Source organism: Gorilla gorilla, chromosome 18 (genome assembly GCF_029281585.2).
Source record: "Gorilla gorilla gorilla isolate KB3781 chromosome 18, NHGRI_mGorGor1-v2.1_pri, whole genome shotgun sequence".
Taxonomy (NCBI): domain Eukaryota; kingdom Metazoa; phylum Chordata; class Mammalia; order Primates; family Hominidae; genus Gorilla; species Gorilla gorilla.
Window position 1 is genome coordinate 74,614,348 of NC_073242.2, and position 24,380 is coordinate 74,638,727.

Consider the following 24,380-nt stretch of genomic DNA (forward strand, 5'->3'; position numbering starts at 1 on the left):
ACTTTTGCCCAGCCAGAACTTGACTAATTTGAATATACCGCCTGAATAAAGCCCACAGTTTGGATTGTGACATATACCTAAGCCAATAACCTTGGTATTGTGGCCCTCCTGCCTAGCCCCTTCTCACAGGTGGCATTGTGATATACCAGGCTCCATTCCCAGAGGGGATTTTGACATACTGATGAGTCCAGCACTCCTGTGATGTAATCCTTCAGCCTGGGTTCTGCTCACAGGGGACATTGTGACACATCACTGGTCCCAGCACCATAGTGATGTCAGTTTCCTACCAGAACTCAACTCACAGAGGGGATACACATATATCCCTGGTTCAGTACTCAGGTGATGTGACTCTCCTGCCTGCTTCTGCCTACAGGTAGGATTGTGACGTATGCCTACACTCAAGTCACAGGAATAATGATGACTGTCATATGACAGCCCAGCCAAAAGAAGAGACTTTGACTCTTATAGTTAAGCTTAGAAAAATCAGTAAGGTTCTGGGTCTCCTGATTGTATAAAGACTACAGATGATTATGACACTCATGAATATTGTATAAATACTTGGGTCTTATCAGAGTTCATTACAGAGGTAAAATTTTGTCTCTTACAGGCACAGTATCCGACAACTGGGATTGCCACTCTCACACATGGACAAAGCCCACAGGTGAGGTTCTGATTCTCACATATCCAAACAGTCCACGGTTAGAATTAGAACTGTCATATGTGGATCTGGCAACAGGTTGGAAAGGTGACTCATTTCTGAACCCAGCTCATAGGCATGTCAATGTCTCTCAAGCCTGGTTCCAACTAATAGAAGAGATGTTGACTCTTGTATCTAGGCTTATGGCAACAGATAAGATCCTGGGCTTCCCACTTTTACAGAGGTCTCAGAGAACTACAACTGTCATGCATATTGTACGATGCCCTAAGATTGTACAAAGAGTGTTAAAACAGGGCCCAGCTCAAAATTCTGATTGTGACTCTTGTATGCACACACAGCCCACAGTTAGAATTAAATGTGAACATAATCCACTCATGAGGTCCTGGATCTCACTCACAGAAACAGTTCACAGTTGGAATTGTGACTGTCATATCTGGATCCATCCACAAATGGGATGGTGCCTCGTTTTTGGACCCAGCTCCCAGGCACACTAATGACTCTCATACCTGGACCCAGCAAATAGGACTGGTGTGGACTCTCATGCCTGAACTTAGGGCAACATGCAGGATCATGGGTTTATACCATGATGAAGGTCTCAGAACAGGTTTGTCATGCATACCATACGAAGCCCTTAAGTGGCACTGAGGGTGTCTTATAAAAGCCCAACACACAGGTGATATTGTGACACTCCTATGTACACACAACATACAGTGAGGAATGTCATCTTCCCATATGGGCACAGCCCATTTTTGAGGTTCTGAATAACACACCCAGATCAGTTGAAAGTTGGTAATGTGACTTTCATACATGGAGCCAGTTCACAGGAGAAATGGTGACTTTTATACCAAAACTCAGCACACCTGTGAGGCAGTGACTGCCCTAATTAGACAGTGTTTGCGGATGAGGTTGAAGTGTTCATGCATGAATTCTGTTCGCCATTGAGATTGTGATTTGTGTACTTTAACACAATTCCCAGAAGGTGTTGTCTCTTACACCTTGAGCTAGAAAATATGTGGGACTGTGAATATCATCTATGGACTTTCCTGCAGGTGTGACTTTGACATATAATATTTTCTCATCACCTGATTGACTTTACTCCCTTGCATGAGCCCTGTGAACAGTTGGGATCATGACATATACCTCACCCAAACACCTAGGTGATTTTACTATGCTGCCTGCATCCTGCCCCCAAGAGCCATTGTAATGTGTCTCTGAGCACGTCACCTAGGTGATGAGACTCTACATTCCCACCTGTACTCTGCCTCCAGTAACATAAATCTGAGCATATTATCTAGGTGACATGACTCTCCTCTCATGAGTGGGCCCTGTGAACAAGGGGGATTATGACATATTGCTAGGCCCAGCACCTAGGTGATATGACTCTTTTGACTGCGTTCTACCTGCATTGGGCATTGTGACATATCACTGAGCCTAACACAAAGGTGACATGACTTTCCTGTATGGTTCCTGACTATGGAGAGATATTGACATTTCCCTGCCCCAGCATTCAGGTGATGTGACTTTCCTCCCTGGTTCTGCTCACAGGTGAAACTGTGACCTATATCTAGGCCCAGGCATAGTCATAATAATGGCTTTCTTACATGGACCCAGCCAATAGGAGAAATTTTGACCCTAATAGGCTTAGGGCAACAACTAAAGTCCTTGGTCAACTAATTATAAAAATGTCACAGAAGATTATGACACTCACATGTATTTTATAAAGCCTTGGGGTGTATAGAAAGTTACATAACAGGGCCCAGCAAACAGTGAGCTTGTGAATCTCATAAACACATGTAGCCAACAATTAAGATTGTCACCTTCATACATGGACAGAGTCCACTAGTGAGATTCTAAATCTCACACATGGATGCAGTTCAGAGTTGAAATTGTGACTGTTTTATATGAGGATCTGGCCTCAGGCTGGATGATGTTTAAACTTCCCCTTGTAATTTTTCTTACAGCAATGTAATTTTCCATTTTGGCCAAGGATAATTTTTTTTTTCAGACAAAGTTATGATTGTGGAGAAACATTGATTTAGACATATGGAATCTGTTTCCTTTTTCATAGAGCATGAACAAATACAGCATTATACATTTATCTTACCTAAGTTGTTCTCTTTCAAAAACATTAATATAATAAAACATTCAAAATTGTCTCAATTTATCCAAAATACGTAAATATGCTTAATTTAAAACAGTTTTCCAAAACAACTGTCTTTTGCCAATATTCAAGAAGCCCCAGAATGTCTTACCCAAAACAATCAACAAAAGACTGTCAATTAAAAATTAAGCGATAGTGCTCAAGTGTAATTTGTTTTGTTTTCTTTGTTTTAGGGATGAGGCCTCACTATGTTGCTTAGGCTGGAGTGCAGTAGCTAGTCACAAACACAATCATGGTGCATTACAGCCTGGGCTCAAAGGGTCCTCCTGACTTAGCCTCCCGAGCAGTTGGGACTAAAGGGACATGTCACCACACCCAGCTATGTTTTTAAAAACCACCTTTACACTATTGCACATTTTTGGACATTGGGAACAAACAGATTTTGACTCTCAAGAAAAAAGTACTTCATGGCACATTAAACAATGAGTGAATGAGTTTACAAAACACAAGAGGCAGGGTAGTTATTCCAAAACAAGAAACAACATTGTGCCTTTGCTTTTGTTTGAAGAGAAATAAACTGTTTCCACTCAAGTTTTAAATGCCAAAATAGCTAATTACTGTTAAAATATCACCAAAATTAGTAACATTACTCAGAAAATCAACTATCTCCAACAGAAACAATTTTAGTTACCTTTTACAAAAACTACGTTGTAACTTTCATTTCTAAAGGTCTTACATTTCCTCGGTATTATCATAAACCACCTTGTTAGATTTCAAATTAACTAATTCTAACCCAACCCAAATTAAAAATTGCTCACATTCCAAAGCAAGAAATACTATTGCAGGCCAGGCGTGGTGGCTCACGCCTGTAATCCCAGCACTTCGGGAGGCCGAGGTGGGCGGATCACCTGAGGTCGGGAGTTAAAGACCAGCCTGACCAACATGGAGAAACACTGTCTCCACTAAAAAAAAAAAAAAAAAAAAATTAGCCGGGCGTGGGGGCACATGCCTGTAATCCCAGCTACTTGGGAGGCTGAGGCAGGAGAATCACTTGAACCCGGGAGGCAGAGGTTGTGGTGAGCTGAGACAGTGCCATTGAACTTCAGCCTGGGCAACAAGAGCAAGACTCAGCCTCAAAAAAAAAAAAAAAATACTACCGCACATTACACTCATTTTTCAGCAATGTGTGCTTCCCTCCATACCCCCAAACTGACAATACATCTATGAAGTACATTCCGTTATCTGAATTTATAACACTCAAAGTGCTTATGCTCTTCCGCTGAACAAGTACATTAATATACTTGTAGTCTCAAACACTTCATGAATTCTGAAAGGGATTCTCTATGTAGGGAGCTTCCTTTGTGAAATGAATTCAGCTACTCACCAGCATACCAATATCCCCAAGTATCTAAAAAATTTATTTTTCTCCTTTCCAATGCAAGATCTCATTAGATCACATACTTGGTAAAGTGTTCCACGGGTGTGAACAATAATTCTTGTTTGTGCAAATTCTTTCAAGACTTGTGGATAAGTAACTCCAGTATTCCTTCCTCCGGAATGAACACCATCCAGCCAATACATTGTACTTATGCTTTTAATGAAAGCATCTATGTTTTTGTCTTTCTTGGCTTCTTTCAATTCAAAGAAACTGATTCAAAACAACACATTTATTGAATCCAGTCAAAGAAAAAGATGCATCATTTAGTGATGGTGGATAAAAACACATGGCCGATCCATCTGATTTTTCAAAGGTCCTATCTTTTCCTTCCTGGAAATGATTTGTAGTATGAGAAGAATTGGACATCTACAATTAGATGCTGTGGAGTCCTTATTCCAATCATTCAAATTTTCCTTTGATAAACTACTCTGACTTAAAAGCATTAACTAATAACATATAAAGGTGCTTAAAAGCTCCAGAGTCTGTATTGTGTTCTGGGAAACCAAACATGTTACTTTTCAGAAAACTATCATGGCAGCTGCATTTGTTCCGCAGCACTTCATCACCCCAATACAGCTATTGGGGAACCGGTGGGCTAAAATGGAGGCAATAATTTCTAGACTCCAATTTTCCCATTGGTAATTCGCAGGATGACGAGTCATGATTTCACGGTAATCCTGCACATCCCCGGGTAAAGAGAGGATGTGGCGGCTGCAGTTCCTACTCAGCCCGCTTCCTGGAGATGATCCGCCGCTCCAGTCCCTCCCCGGTCACCGCCAACAGGAGCAACTGTGCACTGCGCTGCGGGTCAGTTCCCGGCAGGGCGGGCACGGTCGGCTCTGAGGAGACGCCCGTTGGCGGAGGGGGAGCTTCGCGGACCGGCGCTGCCGCTAGGCTCATGGTTCTGTCCTGAGAGAAGGAAGAGGCATCTCCAGTTCCAACCTATGGCAGCAGGAACAGCAACCACGGCGACCGCAAAACCTGAACTCCTTATTGGAAGGCGGAGAGTGGGGGGTGGGGGGGGGGTCCTCAGAAAGGGACTGCGCAGGACGGTAGCCGGCGCGAGGCATTAACGACAGAGACTGACGTCACCGCTCAGCGCCGGATTTTATTCTTTTTATTAATATTATTTTTTTTCTTTTGAAACGGAACGTCTGTCGCCAGGCTGGAGTGCAGTGGCGCGATCTTGGCTCACTGCAACCTCCGCCTCCCGGGTTCAAGCGATTCTCCTGCCTCAGTCTCCTGAGTAGCTGGGACTACAGGCGCGTGCCACCACGCCCAACTAATTGTATTTTTAGTAGAAAAGGGGTTTCACCATTTTGACCAAGATGGTCTCGATCTCTTGACCTCCTGATTTGCCCGCCTCGGCCTCCCAAAGGGCGGATTTTTTTTTTTCCTATGGTTAAATCGTATTCCATTATGTGTATACACCATATTCGCTTTATCCATTTATCCCTGATGGACACAAGATTGATTCCATATCTTGGGTGTCGTCAATAGAGCTATGATAAACATGAGACAGCAGCTATCTCTTCAATATACTAATTTTATTTCCTTTTGATATATACTCAATGGAATTGCTGGATTATATGGTAGTTCTATTTTTAGGTTTTTGTTTTTTGTTTTGAGAAACCTGCATAGTTTTCCATGCAGGTTTCTTATCAATAAATAAATGAATCTAAAAAGGTACTAGATTTACATTCACACCAACAGTGTAGTAAGTGTTCCCTTTTCTCCACATCCTCATCCAAACCTTGTTATCGTTTGTCTTCTGGATAATGGCCATTCTAAATGGGGTGAGGTATTTCATGTGGTTTTGGATTGCATTTTCCAGATGATTCGTGATGTTGAGCATTTCTTTGTGTCTTCTTTGGAAAAAGGTCTATTCAGGTTTTTTGCTCACTCTTTAGTTGGGTTTTTGATTTTTATTGCTGTTGGGTTGAGTCATATATATATTTTGGATATTAACTCCCTGCCAGATGCACATATTTTCTTTCATTTTATATGTTGTCTTTTCACTCTATTAATAGATTTCTGTGCTGTCCAGAAGCTTTTAATATTTTACTGATATTAATTTTTCTGTTTTCTGACTTGATACAGAGGTAAGTGTTTTCCCTCAGCTTCACAGGTTAGCTGTCTTCTATCTCACTACTTTTAAGAGTTTTTCTTCGTTTTGATTTTATGCAATTCGATCATTATTATTTTTTAAGATTTATTTTATGTATAATTGACACATAATAATTTTACATATTTATGGGCTACAGTGTGATGTTTCAGTGCATGTTTACACTGTAAAATGACCCAATGAGGGTAATTTGCATATCTAGCAGTGTAAACATTTATAATTTATTTGCGCTATTAAAATTCAAAAACCTCTCTTCTAGCTGTGTTATAATAAATAGTACATTATATTAGCTATAGTCACCCTACTGTGTAATAGAACATCAGAATTTATTCTCCCTGACTGTAACTTTGTAACTCTGACAAACCTCTCCCCATTCCTTCATCCCATCACTCTCCCTAGCCTCTGGTAACCACCATTCTACTCTTTACTTCTATTAGATCCGCTTTCATAGATTTTGCATATGAGTGACATCATGTGGTCTTTTTCTCTCTGTGACGGGCTTATTTCACTTAACATAATGTCCTCTAGGTTCATCCGTGTTCACATAAATGACAGAAGTTCATTCTGTTCTATGACTGAGCATTATTCCTGTGTGTGTATGTGTGCCTGTGTGTATGTATAACATTTTCTTCATTCATCTGTAAATAGGCACTTATACACTGTTGGTGAGAATTTAAATTGGTACCACCATTAGGAAAAACAGCATGGAGGTTTTTCAAGAAGTTATAAATAAAACTACCATATATATGACCCAGCAATCTCACCACTGGGTATATATCAAAAGGAAATAAAATCAGTATGTCCAAAAGATAATTGCACTCCCATGTTTATTGAAGCAGTATTCACAATAACCAAAATCATTATTTCTTTTAAGTATTTCTTAATTTATCTTTTCTGACACATCACACTCTAAACTTTTATAGGATTCATGCCTGGTTTCCAATTTCTGAAAATTATGAGTCACTGATTTTTTTGAATATTGCCCTCCTGTTTATATAGTATAAGTAAAGCAATTAAATGTTTTTCATTTCTTCTCATTTAATTTTCATATATATTTGTATTTTGTATTAATTTGCCTTCTAAAAAGTATATTACTACATTAATTGTGCTCAGCATTCCAGTTTACTAGTCCTCTCATCATCTCAGTCTATTTCAATGTGTAATTTGTATGCTGTACATTAAGTTGTTTTACCAAATTTTCAACAGTTTACTTTCCATTCGCCTCTTTTCCAAATATGACTTGACAAGCTCATAGTTTTTTCCACATTATTTCGGTTTCTTGTGTTTTCATTATATTGGCAAACATGTAATTATAATCCTCATATCTGAGTTTTATGTGCCATATAATTTAATGCTTCACTCTAATAGCTCTTCTCCTTGTGTGCAACATAATTTATAGTTTAGCTCTCACATATAGGAGACATCACACTCTGGATGCCTGCAGGCAGTTTCTCTTTGTTTATTCCATTTGCTTTGTCAGAAGCTGAACAACCCATGTGGATCTGATGTCCTTGTGATCAGATGCATCCGAATGGAGCACTGGCCTCTTAGGTCTATACTTCTCTGGATTATACCCTTTATTTACTTCTGGTCCTGAGAAGTTTTCATAATTTTCTTTCAACTATATTAGGCATTGTGTGAGTTCTTATAACTTCTTGGTGATTTTAGTTACCTGCATTAAGTTTTTAAAGCATGTTATTTTCCTGGAAAGCAGAAATATCAACTGTTGCATACATGAGTAAAATATTTTACCTAGATTTCATATGGCATATATCACTGCCTCGTGAGAAACTCTAAGATTCTTCACTTGAAATGCCGCTGTCTTCAATAGACCGTGTTGTAATAATTTGTAGAATGTGATTACTTTTATACCATTAGAAAATTAATTATGTATTATGCACAAATTTCTGAAATACTTTACTGCAATATGGTCAGAATTATTGTTTATTACTGTTTCCTTTAACATACAACTAATAAGGGTAAAAGTATTTACCTGAATTTACATTTTTTGGCTTCAGTTGCCATTTTACCTTATTAGCACTTCCCTAACTCCATAAAAGGTATCATTTGAATTTTTTAATTTAGAATTTATTGAAAAGAGTATTTTTAATGTTACAATGTTTTTATTGCAGTTGAAGACATTTTCATTAAATATCTTAAACATGAGGCCCTGGCTAAGTATTCCTTATGTACTAGAAATCAGATTTCTGTGGCACAACACCACTGCCTGCAATAATATTTATGAAAACTACAAATGCCAGCACACTATTTCAACACTGTACTCAGTTGTTCATATCTAAATATCACATTAGCTATGAAACAAACCAATATAAATACTGAAGATATAGTATTAATAAGCGGATTCTTCAAAAAAGAAAACACTGACTAATTTTCTACAATATATCACCTGTTCATTTGTTCTTCAATAATATTTAGGCTATTTCAAGTATAAGAGGTTCTTTTATCTAGTTTCTAAAGGGCATAAACAATGATGCATATAGTCAGATTTATTTTTATAAACTTTTGATGTTTCTTTTGCTGTGCACCTTACTGTGAATACATGGACACACAGACAAATGTACATTTAAGTCATTAGTGGTTATGAGTTTTGCTTATGTGGCTTTTTGCTTATATGGATGTCATAAATGACAAGATAAAATAAGGAAGTTTGATAAACTCATCTTTAACCTGTAAACTTTAGTCCACTTACTGAATAACTTGAGTCAATATTTATTAGTTTAAAAAAATGTTTTTTAAAATTTGCAAACCAAACTTTATTACACATTTCTGAATCAAGAAGGGGTAAACTGTGACACTGTTCCTCTGTGCCACAGACTCTTTTGGGGAGAAAAGTACTGCAAATATATAATAAAATAAGAGTTTCCAAACTCTATTTTTTGAAAAGCTTGAGTTTTCTTCTATGATTAACCTTCACTCTACAGTTCCTTTTATCCAAGGCCTGGTACCTAGGTCATCTTTTTAAGGTTTGGTTTCTGGGAAATTTTCAGCAAACCTCTCTCACGCTTTGTCCCAGGTTGTTTTTTGTTTCAGAGAAGCTGAACGTCTTCAATTGAGGATGGATTGCCTGTCCCCAAGACTCCATATGTTCACTGAAGCTGAAGCTAAATCGGAGATTTCATTACCCACCATCCTTCCCCAGGCCGTCTCCTTTTTTCCAACCCATCTTCTCCAACATCTTCTGACATTTGTTACTGTCAGTAATTTCAGAATGAACAGATGCAGGAGCAACATCTCTCTAGAATGTTCCTTCACTTCCAATCTGCTCACTATGATTTCCAGCTCTATCTTTATATTTTATTCAGTGTCTATTCATGTTCATAATCTATATTCTGTAAACCCCATTTTAGTCATATTTTCTTTAATTGTTTACTTATTTCCAACTCATTTTCCTCTTTACTTAGTGGTAGACCAACAAAAGATTCATCTTTCTTATCAAAGCAAAAGTGAGTTCTAACCTGCCATCACAGCTATCACTGCCAGGGTGAATGTGAAAGGGTGACACATTCTCTCCAATTTTAAATTTATGTCTATGCTCACGTACATAAGGGTCTCATTTAGTTTTCAGCTGAACAATTCATTTTCCATGAACAGTTGTTCAATTTTGACTGCCTTGATCTAGAAGGACATAACTTTGTAAATCACGGTCAAAATAAATTTCTGCATGAAACCTACTGACACCAACTTATGGGAATCAAAGGGTATGCCCTAGATCATTTTCTCTTCCAATTGTAGCGGGTTTCACAGCAGTAATGATAAACAGTGACCCTGTCTGCAGCATAAGCCATCTAATGACAATTATTCTAATATATGGGGGCATTTTTTTCCTCAATTTCCTCCTCAGTATGTTCTGCAGTTACATTGCCTTCACAGGCAATGTGAGGAGGGGCTGCGCTGGGGCCTTACAGACACCTGCGGAGCCAGAGGCCACCGGACTGCAGGCAGCCAAAGGCAGCCTCCTTCCTGCTGGCTGCTGTGGCTCCCGCCTGGACGCCCTGATACGCATTGCCTGGAGCCAAACGGGTCTGTGGGCAACTAGTAAAGGGACTGCTGATGGCCCTCCCTGATCTGCACAGCCTGGGATGTGAAAAACCCCTGGGAAATACGTACATACATATATATAATATATAATTATATATTATATAATATATTATATATTATATATATTATATATTATATATAATATATAATATATTATATAATATATTATAATATATAATATATTTATATATTATATATAATATAACATATATTAATATATTATAATATATAAATATATTATAATATATTATATAAGATATATAACATATTATATATAAGGTATATATAACATATTATATATAAGGTATATATAACATATTATATATAAGGTATATATAACATATTATATATAAGGTATATATAACATATTATATATAAGGTATATATAACATATTATATATAAGGTATATATAACATATTATATATAAGGTATATATAACATATTATATATAAGGTATATATAACATATTATATATAAGGTATATATAACATATTATATATAAGGTATATATAACATATTATATATAAGGTATATATAACATATTATATATAAGGTATATATAACATATTATATATAAGGTATATATAACATATTATATATAAGGTATATATAACATATTATATATAAGGTATATATAACATATTATATATAAGGTATATATAACATATTATATATAAGGTATATATAACATATTATATATAAGGTATATATAACATATTATATATAAGGTATATATAACATATTATATATAAGGTATATATAACATATTATATATAAGGTATATATAACATATTATATATAAGGTATATATAACATATTATATATAAGGTATATATAACATATTATATATAAGGTATATATAACATATTATATATAAGGTATATATAACATATTATATATAAGGTATATATAACATATTATATATAAGGTATATATAACATATTATATATAAGGTATATATAACATATTATATATAAGGTATATATAACATATTATATATAAGGTATATATAACATATTATATATAAGGTATATATAACATATTATATATAAGGTATATATAACATATTATATATAAGGTATATATAACATATTATATATAAGGTATATATAACATATTATATATAAGGTATATATAACATATTATATATAAGATATATATAACATATTATATATAAGATATATATAACATATTATATATAAGATATATATAACATATTATATATAAGATATATATAATATATTATATATAAGATATATATAATATATTATATATAAGATATATATAATATATTATATATAAGATATATATAATATATATAAGATATATATAATATATATAAGATATAATATATTATATATTATAAGATATAATATATTTATATATTATATATAATATAACATATATTAATATATTATAATATATAAATATATTATAATATATTATATTATATAAGATATATATAATATATTATATTATATAAGATATATATAATATATTATATATAAGATATATATAATATATTATATATAAGATATATATAATATATTATATATAAGATATATATAATATATTATATATAAGATATATATAATATATTATATATAAGATATATATAATATATTATATATAAGATATATATAATATATTATATATAAGATATATATAATATATTATATATAAGATATATATAATATATTATATATAAGATATATATAATATATTATATATAAGATATATATAATATATTATATATAAGATATATATAATATATTATATATAAGATATGTATAATATATTATATATAAGATATGTATAATATATTATATATAAGATATGTATAATATATTATATATAAGATATATATAATATATTATATATAAGATATGTATAATATATTATATATAAGATATATATAATATATTATATATAAGATATTATATATAAGATATATATAAGATATTATATATAAGATATTATATATAAGATATATATAAGATATTATATATAAGATATTATATATAAGATATATATAATATATTATATATAAGATATTATATATAAGATATATATAATATATTATATATAAGATATTATATATAAGATATATATAATATATTATATATAAGATATTATATATAAGATATATATAATATATTATATATAAGATATTATATATAAGATATATATAATATATTATATATAATATATTATATATAAGATATATAATATATTATATATAATATATTATATATAAGATATATAATATATTATATATATATATTTTTTTTTTTGAGGCAGAGTCTCACTCTGTTGCCCAGGCTGGAGTGCAGTGACGTGATCTCGGCTTACTGCAGCCTCTGCCTCCCGGGTTCAAGCAATTCTCCTGCCTCAGCCTCTTGAGTAGCTGGGATTACAGGCGCAGGCTACCAGGCCCAGCTAATTTTTCTATTTTTAGTAGAGACAAGGGTTTCACTATGTTGGCCTAGCTGGACTTCAACTCCTGACCTCAGGTGATCCGCCCACCTTGGCCTCCCAAAATGCTGGGATTACAGGCGTGAGCCACTGTGCCCACCCACCCCTGGGAACTATCATATCTTCCCCAGTACAGGAACAGTGGGAGGAGCGTCAAAGGGGCCAGAAGTGCTCCAGTTGTTCCCGGGTTGAGCCAGAAAGGGTGGCCAACAATTTTAAATAAAGTTTACATGTGGCTAGATGTGACCTGCTGACTACTGTTAATTTTTTTCCACATTTACACATTGAAAAGTGTATTTATTTAGGGTATACAATAGAGTGCTTTGAGATGTGTATACGTCTTTAAATTATCTCTGAAGCTGGTTAACCTATCTAACACCTCACATAGTTACTTTATACATTTCAGTGTGTGTAGTGAAACCACCTCAGGTCTACTTTAGTAACAGATTTCAACTACACATTATTATTAACTATAGTCACCATTCTGCACATTAGGTCCCCAGCAGTTTTTCATCATATAACTGAAGGTATGCACCCTTCAATGGATATATCTCCTCCTTTCCCCATTTCCTAGCCCATGCTAACTACCCTTCTCCCGGTTTCTTTCTTTTATATATATATATATCTACTTACAAATGAGATCATGCAATATTTGCCTTTCTGTATTTTGCTGATCTCACTTAGCATCATGTCTTCAAGGTTCATCAATATTTTTGTAACTAAAACAATTTCATTCCTTATTAAAGCTGAAATTATCTCTCTCTTACAGTTTATCCATCTATTTGTATCAGAGGCATGCAGACGCCCTTGGCTATACTTATTTTATGTCCATTGGCTATATTCTCCAAATTGGGATTAATGGTTCTTCAAGTTTAAAAATTTTAAGGAAACTCCATACTGGATTTTTTTTTTTTTTGTAATGGCTGAACCAATGGACATGCTCAGCAACTGTGTGCAAATATTGTCTTTTCTGTGCACCCTAACACTTTGTTCTTTTGACACTTTGATAATAGCTATCCTAACACCATGATACGGTGATTTCTCATTTTGATTTTGATTTTAATTACACTGATAATTAGTGATGTTGAGAAACTTTTCATATACCTGCTGGCCATTTGTATGTCTTTGGAAAAATGAATATTTTGCCCAATTAATCAGGGAATTGGTTTTTGTTTTGTTCTCCTGTGGATGCTTTTTTCATATTGATTAGTATTCTGAATATTTTGAATAGCAACATATTATCCTACATAATGGTTTACGAAAATTTTCTCCCTTCCCATATATTGTCTTTATATTTTCTTGATTCTTTCTTTTATCATGCAGAAACTTTGATATAGTTCCATTTTTTAAATTTTTGCTTTTGTTGCCTGTGTTCTTTGTGTAGAATCCAAAACATCATTGCCACGACCGGGGTGAAGGAGCTTTTTCCCTATTTTTTAAAGATGACTCGTGATTTCAGTTATTATGTTTAAGCCTTTAATTTTAAACTCATTTTTTGTGAAGATATAAGAAAGTTTCACTTTTTGTGTGTGCATATCTAGTTTTTTCTAAACCACTTCTTGATGTCCCTATCTTTTCCTGGTTCTGTAGGACCAGTTGACTGCATATGGGTAAATTTATTTCTGGGTCCTCTATTCTGTTTCAGTGGTTCCTATGTAAGTTCTATACTACTTTAATGACTATAGCTTTGTAATACAGTTTGAAATCAGGAAGTTTGAGGCATTCAGCCTTTTTGTTCTTCACAGTATTTGCCTATTTGGGGTCTTTCATGGCTCTATACTAATTTTAGAATTGTTTGTTCTACACTTATTTTAAAGGCATTAAAATTTTGATAGAAATTTCTTTAACTTTGTTGATGACTTTGTCCAGTATAGATATTTTAACAATATTAATTTTTAGAATCCATGAACACAGGATATATTTCACATTTCGTATTCTTGTACTTCTTTCTTGCTTGCTTGCTTCTTTTTTTTTTTTCTTTTTTTTTTAGACGGAGTCTCGCTCGGTCACCCAGGCTGGAGTGCAATGGCGCGATCTCGGCTCACTGCAAGCTCCACCTCCCAGGTTCACGCGGTTCTCCTGCCTCAGCCTCCCGAGTAGTTGGGACTACAGGTGCGTGCCACCACGCCTGGCTAATTTTTTGTATTTTTAGTAGAGACGGGGTTTCATCGTGTTAGCCAGGATGGTCTCAATCTCCTGACCTCGTCATCCACCCACCTCGGCCTCCCAAAGTGCTGGGATTACAGGCGTGAGCCACCGCAACCGGCCTATTCTTCTACTTCTTTCATCAACATTTCATAGTGTTCAGTATGCAGATTTTTTTTTTTTTTTTTTTTTTTTGAGATGGAGTCTCACTATGTCATCCAGGCTGGAGTGCAGTGGCCCAATCTCGGCTCACTGCAACCTGTGCCTCCTGGGTTCAAGTGATTCTCCTGCCTCAGCCTCCTGAGTAGCTGAGATTACAGGAGATCACCACCACCGACTAATTTTTTTTATTTTTAGTAGAGACGGGGTTTCCCCATGTGGACAGCCTGGTCTCGAACTCCTGACCTCGTGATCCGCCCGCCTTGGCGTCCCAAAGTACTGGGATTACACGGGTGAGCCACCGCGCCCGGCCCAGTATGCAGATCTTTAATTTTCTTGGTTAAACTCATTCTATTTAATGAATTAAGTATTTCATTCTATTTGATAATATTGTAAATGGAATTGTTTTCTTTATTCCTTTTTCAGATATTTTGTTGTTACTGTATATAAATGCAACTGATTTTCATGTTAATATTGTATCCTGCAACTTTCCAGAACTAGTTTGTTAGCTATAACACGCTTTCATTGTTGTTGTTGTTAAAATGGTGGGTATTCTTAACCCTGGTTACACTTTAAATTGATAGTTGCTATTATTAATTCATAATTCTTTAAAATATAACCAGATGGGTTTCTGCTTTTACGAATTCAGTGGAATTCAAATATTCCCATTTTAAATAATTTTGTTGGTTTTGCCCGGGCCCTGGGATGCGGGGGCACCCTACTGGAGCTGGGAGATTCAGGATGGAGATGGAGAAGCAGTCAGGGAAGAGGCTGAGCGCGAGAACCAGAGAGGGGCTCCGGGGACAGTAGGGAGGAGGGGTTGTCGTGTGGGAGACCCAGTGGGGAGAGAGAATGGGCCATAAAAGGGTTGAAGGGTGGGAGTGGGCAACAGGACTGCTTCCCGGCCCAGGCAGGGGGCAGGGAACTTTGCTAAACCTGCGGGCCCCAGGGAACAGTGTGGGCAGGGCGGGAGGGAGTGGAGAGAACCAGGCGCACACCAAAGTCAATTTGGAGAAAGAGACATTTCCTGGCTCTTTGACCTCTGCCCAGAGTTCTGTGGGCATAGCCACCCAGGGGAAGAGCAGGGGAGGAGGCAGCTCCCAGCGGACTCAGAGAGCTGAGCGGTGCACAGGCGCTTCGCAGGGCCAGAGTGAGAGACCGCGGAAGCAAGCCACGGCTGCGGATGCTGCTGGCCCCGTGGGTGGGCGCGGGGGGCGCGGGGGAGGCGGGCGGGTCCGAGCTCCGGGGCCCAGCGCCGGGGCCTGCAGGTAGCCCTGGAGGAATGCACACTCCCCGGCAGTGGGCCTTCCGGGAGAACGGTGTGGACGGCGCGGTGGATACGTCCTTCCCAGCTGGAACATTTGTGAAACTGGAATTTAAGCTCAGGCAGACAAGCGGCCGGCGGAAGGACTGGAAGAAACACGAGTGCGAAGTCCATCCCAAGGGAAGGAAGTGGAAATGCCTGGCCTGCGTCAAACTGGGCTCTGAGGAGAAGGTTTCGGGCCGGATAGGCCACTGTCCTATAGAGACTCAGGCTCCGTGGGACGCTGAGGAGCACCAGGAGACCCAGTGCAGCAGGGCGGAGCGGGCGGTGAGACCCCACAACTACTACTTCCCTGCACAGTTCGCCTTCTTCAAGGCTCAGCCCCCAGCGAAGCCCAGCACTGAATTGCATGGCGCCTCCTGGACCACTGCCGGGAGTGACCAGTGAAAGACCCCACCTCCCAGGGAGAGGACCCCACTATATCCCCAGCTAATAAAGCTGCTCACCCACCAATAATAAATAAATAAATAAAAATAATTTTGTTTGGTCTTTGAAAAGTGTATTTTCTGTTTACTGGTCAACATGCTGCCTATTTATATGCCTAATTTGTCAAACTTTTAATGAAGTTGTTTAACATTATGATCCTTTATTATGTACAAAACAGTAAATTTTATAATGGTTTTAATGTCATCTAATATGATTGAAAAAATGTCAATTTCTCATTGCCAATGAATCTTCGTGTTATTTATTTTACACTGTTAGATATTCTGTCTACAAATGTCTAATGGCTTAGAATCTTGCATATTGTCTGCGCTAAGAACTACTCTAACTCATCAAAGTGTCTTTTTATACCATTCTTATATTGCAATATTATTGGCCAGGTGCGATGGCTCATGCCTGTAATCCCAGGACTTTGGGAGGCTGAGGCAGATGGATCACCTGAGGTCAGGAGTTCAAGACCAGCCTGGCCAACATGGTGAAACACTGTCTTTACTATAAACACAAAAATTAGCTGGGTATGGTGGGGGGGCGCCTGTAATCCCAGCTACTCGGGAGGCTGAGGCAGGAGAATCACTTTAACCCGGGAGGCAGTTTCCAGTGAGCTGAAATCATGCCACTGCACTCCAGCCTGGGTGACAGAGTGAGACCCTGACCCCATATATATATATTTTTATATATAAAATATATTATATATAATATATTTTATATATATAAATATATTATATAATATATTATATATAAATAATATATATAATATATTTATATATAAAAAAAGATATATATTTTATATATATAAATATTGATATATAAAATATTGATATATATTTACAATATATAAATTATGTAAAATACATATAATATACTTTTTTTATTTATTTTTATTAAAATTATTTTTCTGCCTAAGTATTTATGAAAAGTAGAAGGTCTATTCATTCTGCTCTCTTGATAAAAGTCAGTTTTTGTCTCTTTATTAATATGTTAGTACAAATGAAGTTTCATGACAGGGTCATATTGCAGAGTGATGAAGTATGTGCTTTCGGTGTAACAATCACCTGAACGGTGCTCATGTCCCAGTTAGGTGTTTTTCTCATTTGTAACCCTTCTACCAACCTCCTCTCTTTCTGAGTCTCCAGTGTCTATTTTTCCAGTCTCTATATCCAAGTGTATGCATTATTGAGCTTCCATATATAGGTAAGAAAATGCAGTATTTGATTTTCTGTTTCTGAGTTATTTCACTTACAATAATGGCCTCCAGTTCCATTCATGGTGCTGCAAAAGACATAATTTTATTCTTTATGTCTGAGTAGTTTTCCATGGTATAAATGTATAGCAAATTTTGTTTATTCAATCATTGATAGATAAATTTAAATTGACTCCATATCTTTGCTATTGTGAATAATCCTGCAATAAACATACGAGTGTGGGTATCTTCTTTATGTAATGAATTATTTTCCTTTGGGTAGATACGCAGTAGTGGGATAGCTGGATCAAATGGAAGTTCTATTTTTTAGTTTTTTGAGAAATCTCCATACTGTTTCCCATAGAGGCTGTAGAAAGTTACATTCCCACAAACAATGTATAAGTATTCTCTTTTCTCGGTATCCTTACCAATATCTATCATTTTTCTGCTTTTTAATAATTAGCCATTATGAATGGTGTAAAATGGTATTTCACCGTCGTTTTTAATTGGCATTTCTCTGATCATTGGCAATGTTGAGCATTTTTTACATGCTTATTGGCCATCATTGTCTTCTTTTGAAAAATATCTTTTCCCGTTATGTGCCTGCTTTTTAATGAAGTTTCTTGTTTTATTCTTGTTGAGATGTTTGATTTCTTTATATATTCTAGACATTAGTTCTTTGTCACATGCATAGTTGGCAAACATTTTTTTGTATTCCATAGCTTGTCTGCTCACCTATTAAATAAAAGCTTCTTTTCAGGAGCTTTTCAGTTTAATTAAGTTCCATTTGTCTATTTTTGTTATTGTTGCATCTACTTTTGAGATCTTAGTCATGAATTACTTGTCTAGGCCAATGTCCAGAATAGTTTATCATAGGGTTTCTTCTAGAATTTTTATCTTTTCAGATCTTACATTTTAGCCTTTTAATCCATATTGAGTTGATTTTTGTATATGGTGAGAGTTAGGGGTTCCATTTCATACTTCTGCATATAGTAACGTAATTTTTCCAGCACAATATGTGGAATAAAATGTCATTTTTTCTGTGTGTGTTTTTGTTGACTTTGGAAAAGATCAGTTGTGTGTAGGTATATGGCTTTATTTCTAGGTTCTCTATACTGCTCCATTGTTCTGTGCGTCTGTTTACATCATTAGCATGCTGTTTTGGTTATTAAAGCCTTCTAGAATAATTTTAAGTCAAGTAATGTAATATGTCCAACTTCGTTGTCTTTGATCAAATTTGCTTTGGCTATTGAGGCTTTTCTATGGTTCCATATAAATATAATTTTTTTCTAATTCTATAAAAACTAACATTAGAATTTTTGTAGGAATTACATTTAATATGTAGACTGTTTGGGGCAGTATGGTCATTTTAATGATAATACTTCTCCCAATCAATGAACATGTGAAGTTTTTCTCATTTGTTTGTGTCATATACAATTTATTTCATCAGAGTTTTGTAGTTTTCCTTGTAGAGATCTTTCATCTACTTAAGTAATTATATTTCTGTGTGTTTTACTTTTTTGTAGCTATTGTAAAAAAAAACTGACCTTTTAATTTGGTTCTCAGCTTGATCATTATTAGTGTATGAAAATGCTACTACTTTTTCTACATTGATTTTTGTATCCTGAAACATTATTAAATTTATTTATCAAATCTAAAAGTTTTTGGTGGTCTTTAGATTTTTCTAGATATAATATTATGTAATCAACAAAGAGGGACAATTTGACTTCCTAATTAAAACCATATGTATGAGCCCACCAAGCTCAACAGACAGAACCTGTGGGGAGAGCACAGGTGATGGTATTTCTTTAAAGTGGTCATGTGATTATGATTGAACACCTAGGCTGAGAGCCACTTAGCAAAGAATTGCCTCTCAAGTTTCAATGTACGTACAAATCATTTCTGATTCCAGGCCTCTGTCTTAGTAATGTGATTCTGCAAGTTTGGAAGGGGTCCATGAATTGGCTTCTTAAAGTCTCCCCTTAAGGGGAGACTGTTGATTCTCCCACTATATCCACTGTAGTAGCACTCATAGAGAAAGTAGGAACAGCACAGAGAGTTCCTGACACCCAACACTCTTACCACAACACAAACCCTTTTGGCCCAAAGTGGAAACCACCAATCACTACATACAAACATGTTATTCTCTGCTGGCTCTTTAAAGGTTATAGAGCCTAGAGAAGGCATCAATGGTTGAGTAAGTCTGCATTTGAAAAACATGTATCCATGAGTTAATACAATGTTTATTGAGTGTGTACTATGTGTTCAGAAGTCTGTTACACAGCACTGTGCTGCAAACATCACCTGATGTGAGCGAATCCTCAACCCTGGTAGTTGGCTGCTAAGTGTTCTGTAATTCCTAGGCTTTAAATGAAGGGCCCAGCATTTCTATTTTTCTTTCATTTTTAAAATTACTTACCTTAAAAAGAAAATGTGTAGAATAAAATCTATATAGACAGATGGAAGGGATACAGAATGGGTGAACTGTTCAGAGGGATTTTTGGTATTTATATTGACTTTCTTGTGCTTTGTAGAGCATCTACTGGATCTGCAGAAAAGCAGTTTGCTAGGTGGGATGTCTCTACACGCACTGGCTTCAATGAAAAAGAAATTGTGACCCATTAATAGATAATCATTTGCTCCCATTTATCTGCTTTTCATTTTCAGGAAATTGTGGGCATCAGCTAAGGAGAGGCAGGAGGAGCCACCACTCAAATTTTTGATCTCCTTTAATTTTGATCTCCTTCTGTGAGAGGAGATTCTAGGGTGAGGCCAGGCCTGGATAAGGCCTTAGAAGAGGGTGGATCTGGGCAGGGCTTGGACAGAAACTGAGCCCCATGTGTCTGATGTCTATGATGGTGGAGTGTTTCCAGTTCTGTCTCTCCTAAGCCTGCCTAACAGAAACTGGACTCCTAGAGTTTGTGTAATTTTAACCTATTTTAGCCATTTCCCTGTCAACTTTTATAACACACAATAACAAAGAATTTAACCAAAACTCTTAGGGCTTTTAAAGAAAATTATATGAGAAGATAAAAGATTTATTTTACTAATACAAAAGAAAAAGGAATAATCACAACAATAGCAATAATTCTTCCGTCCATGAATACCCCTTCAGGTGGTGACATCAAAACTCACAACAACAGCATAAGGGAAGTAGAACAAATGCAGTCAAAGTCCCCTTTACACCTCCCTTCTCTCTTCTGACCACAGAATGTTGAATTAAATCATTTATCCATATGCTCTGTAATGAAAGTATCTGTAGAAACCATTACTATTTCATCTGTTTTTCTTTTCTTTTTTTGTTTTTCTTTTCTTTTTTTCTTTTTGAGATGGATTCTCACTCTGTTTGCCCAGGCTGGAGTGCAGTGGTATGACCTCAGCTCACTGCAACACCTGCCTCTAGGGTTTAAGCGATTCTCCTGCCTCAGCCTCCCGAGTAGCTGGGACTACTGCTGAGTGCCACCACACCCAGTTAATTTTTTTGTATCTTTAGTAGAGATGGGGGTGGTTTCACCGTGTTAGACAGGATGGCTTCAATCTCCTGACCTTGTGATCTGCCCACCTCGGATTACTAAGGTGCTGAGTTTACAGGCGTGAACCACTGCACCCAGCCTCATCTGTTTTTCTTTCTTTTTTTTTATTATTATTATACTTTAAGTTTTAGGGTACATGTGCACAATGTGCATGTTAGTTACATATGTATACATCTGCCATGCTGCTGTGCTGTACCCATTAACTCATCATTTAGCATTAGGTATATCTCCTAATGCTATCCCTCCCCCCTCCCCCCACCCCACAACAGTCCCCAGAGTGTGATATTCCCCTTCCTGTGTCCATGTGTTCTCATTGTTCAATTCCCACCTATGAGTGAGAATATACGGTGTTTGGTTTTTTGTTCTTGCAATAGTTTACCGAGAATGATGATTTCCAATTTCATCCATGTCCCTACAAAGGACATGAACTCATCATTTTTTATGGCTGCATAGTATTCCATGGTGTATATGTGCCACATTTTCTTAATCCAGTCTATCACTGATGGACATTTGGGTTGGTTCCAAGTCTTTGCTGTTGTGAATAGTGCTGCAATAAACGTACGTGTGCATGTGTCTTTATAGCAGCATGATTTATAGTCCTTTGGGTATATACCCAGTAATGGGATGGCTGGGTCAAATGATATTTCTAGTTCTAGATCCCTGAGGAATTGCCACACTGACTTCCACAATGGTTGAACTAGTTTACAGTCCCACCAACAGTGTAAAAGTGTTCCTGACTTTGACGAGTTGAGAGAAGAAGGCTTCAGATGATCAAACTACTTACTCCAAGCTACAGGAGGAAATTCAAACCAAAGACAAAGAAGTTGAAAACTTTGAAAAAAATTTAGAGGAACGTATAACTAGAATAACCAATACAGAGAAGTGCTTAAAGGAGCTGATGGAGCTGAAAACCAAGGCTCGAGAACTACGTGAAGAATGCAGAAGCCTCAGGAGCCGATACGATCAACTGGAAGAAAGGGCATCAGTGATGGAAGATGAAATGAATGAAATGAAGCGAGAAGGGAAGTCTAGAGAAAAAAGAACAAAAAGAAACAAACAAAGCCTCCAAGAAATATGGGACTATGTGAAAAGACCAAATCTACGTCTGATTGGTGTACCTGAAAGTGACGGGGAGAATGGAACCAAGTTGGAAAACACTCTGCAGGATATTATCCAGGAGAACTTCCCCAATCTAGCAAGGCAGGCCAACATTCAGATTCAGGAAATACAGAGAACGCCACAAAGATACTCCTCGAGAAGAGCAACTCCAAGACACATAACTGTCACATTCACCAAAGTTGCAATGAAGGAAAAAATGTTAAGGGCAGCCAGAGAGAAAGGTCGGGTTACCCACAAACGGAAGCCCATCAGACTAACAGCGGATCTCTCAGCAGAAACTCTACAAGCCAGAAGAGAGTGGGGACCAATATTCAACATTATTAAAGAAAAGAATTTTCAACCCAGAATTTCATATCCAGCCAAACTAAGCTTCATAAGTGAAGGAGAAATAAAATACTTTACAGACAAGCAAATTCTGAGAGATTTTGTCACCACCAGGCCTGCCCTAAAAGAGCTCCTGAAGGAAGCGCTAAACATGGAAATGAACAACCGGTACCAGCCGCTGCCAAATCACGCCAAATTGTAAAGACCATCGAGGCTAGGAAGAAACTGCATCAACTGACGAGCAAAATAACCAGCTAACATCAAAATGACAGGATCAAATTCACACATAACTATATTAACTTTAAATGTAAATGGACTAAATGCTCCAATTAAAAGACACAGACTGGCAAATTGGATAAAGAGTCAAGACCCATCAGTGTGCTGTATTCAGGAAACCCATCTCACGTGCAGAGACACACATAGGCTCAGAATAAAAGGATGGAGGAAGATCTACCAAGCAAACGGAAAACAAAAAAAAAGGCAGGGGTTGCAATCCTAGTCTCTGACAAAACAGACTTTAAACCAAAAAGGATCAAAAGAGACAAAGAAGGCCATTACATAACGGTAAAGGGATCAATTCAACAAGAAGAGCTAACTATCCTAAATATATATGCACCCAATACAGGAGCACCCAGATTCATAAAGCAAGTCCTGAGTGGCCTACAAAGAGACTTAGACTCCCACACAATAATAATAGGAGACTTTAACACCCCACTGTCAACATTAGACAGATCAACGAGACAGAAAGTTAACAAGGATACCCAGGAATTGATCTCAGCTCTGCACCAAGCAGACCTAATAGACATCTACAGAACTCTCCACCCCAAATCAACAGAATATACATTCTTTTCAGCACCACACCACACCTATTCCAAAACTGACCACATAGTTGGAAGTAAAGCTCTCCTTGGCAAATGTAAAATAACAGAAATTATAACAAACTGTCTCTCAGACCACAGTGCAATCAAACTTGAACTCAGGATTAAGAAACTCACTCAAAACTACTTAACTACATGGAAACTGAACAAGCTGCTCCTGAATGACTACTGGGTACAAAACGAAATGAAGGCAGAAATAAAGATGTTCTTCGAAACCAACGAGAACAAAGACACAACATACCAGAATCTCTGGGACACAGTCAAAGCAGTGTATAGAGGGAAATTTATAGCACTAAATGCCCACAAGAGAAAGCAGGAAAGATCTAAAATTGACACCCTAACATCACAATTAAAAGAACTAGAAAAGCAAGAGCAAACACATTCAAAAGCTAGCAGAAGGCAAGAAATAACTAAAATCAG

The 24,380-nt window shown here is 36.4% G+C and overlaps 1 long non-coding RNA gene and 3 pseudogenes across 1 annotated transcript in view; 2 read left to right on the forward strand and 2 right to left on the reverse strand.

Annotated features, from left to right (window-relative positions):
• Positions 1-307: 307 nt before the first annotated feature.
• LOC134757505 (uncharacterized) overlaps positions 308-24,380 on the forward strand; it is a 29,089-nt gene continuing 5,016 nt past the window's right edge. The window contains exons 1-2 of the long non-coding RNA XR_010131553.1: positions 308-373; positions 608-661. This is a non-coding gene — a long non-coding RNA (uncharacterized lncRNA). The remainder of the gene's footprint in view (positions 374-607; positions 662-24,380) is intronic.
• LOC101138565 (mitochondrial protein C2orf69-like) lies at positions 4,026-7,818 on the reverse strand (annotated as a pseudogene).
• LOC101134913 (angiogenic factor with G patch and FHA domains 1-like) lies at positions 9,254-10,346 on the reverse strand (annotated as a pseudogene).
• Positions 16,014-16,872, forward strand: LOC115931031 (uncharacterized; annotated as a pseudogene).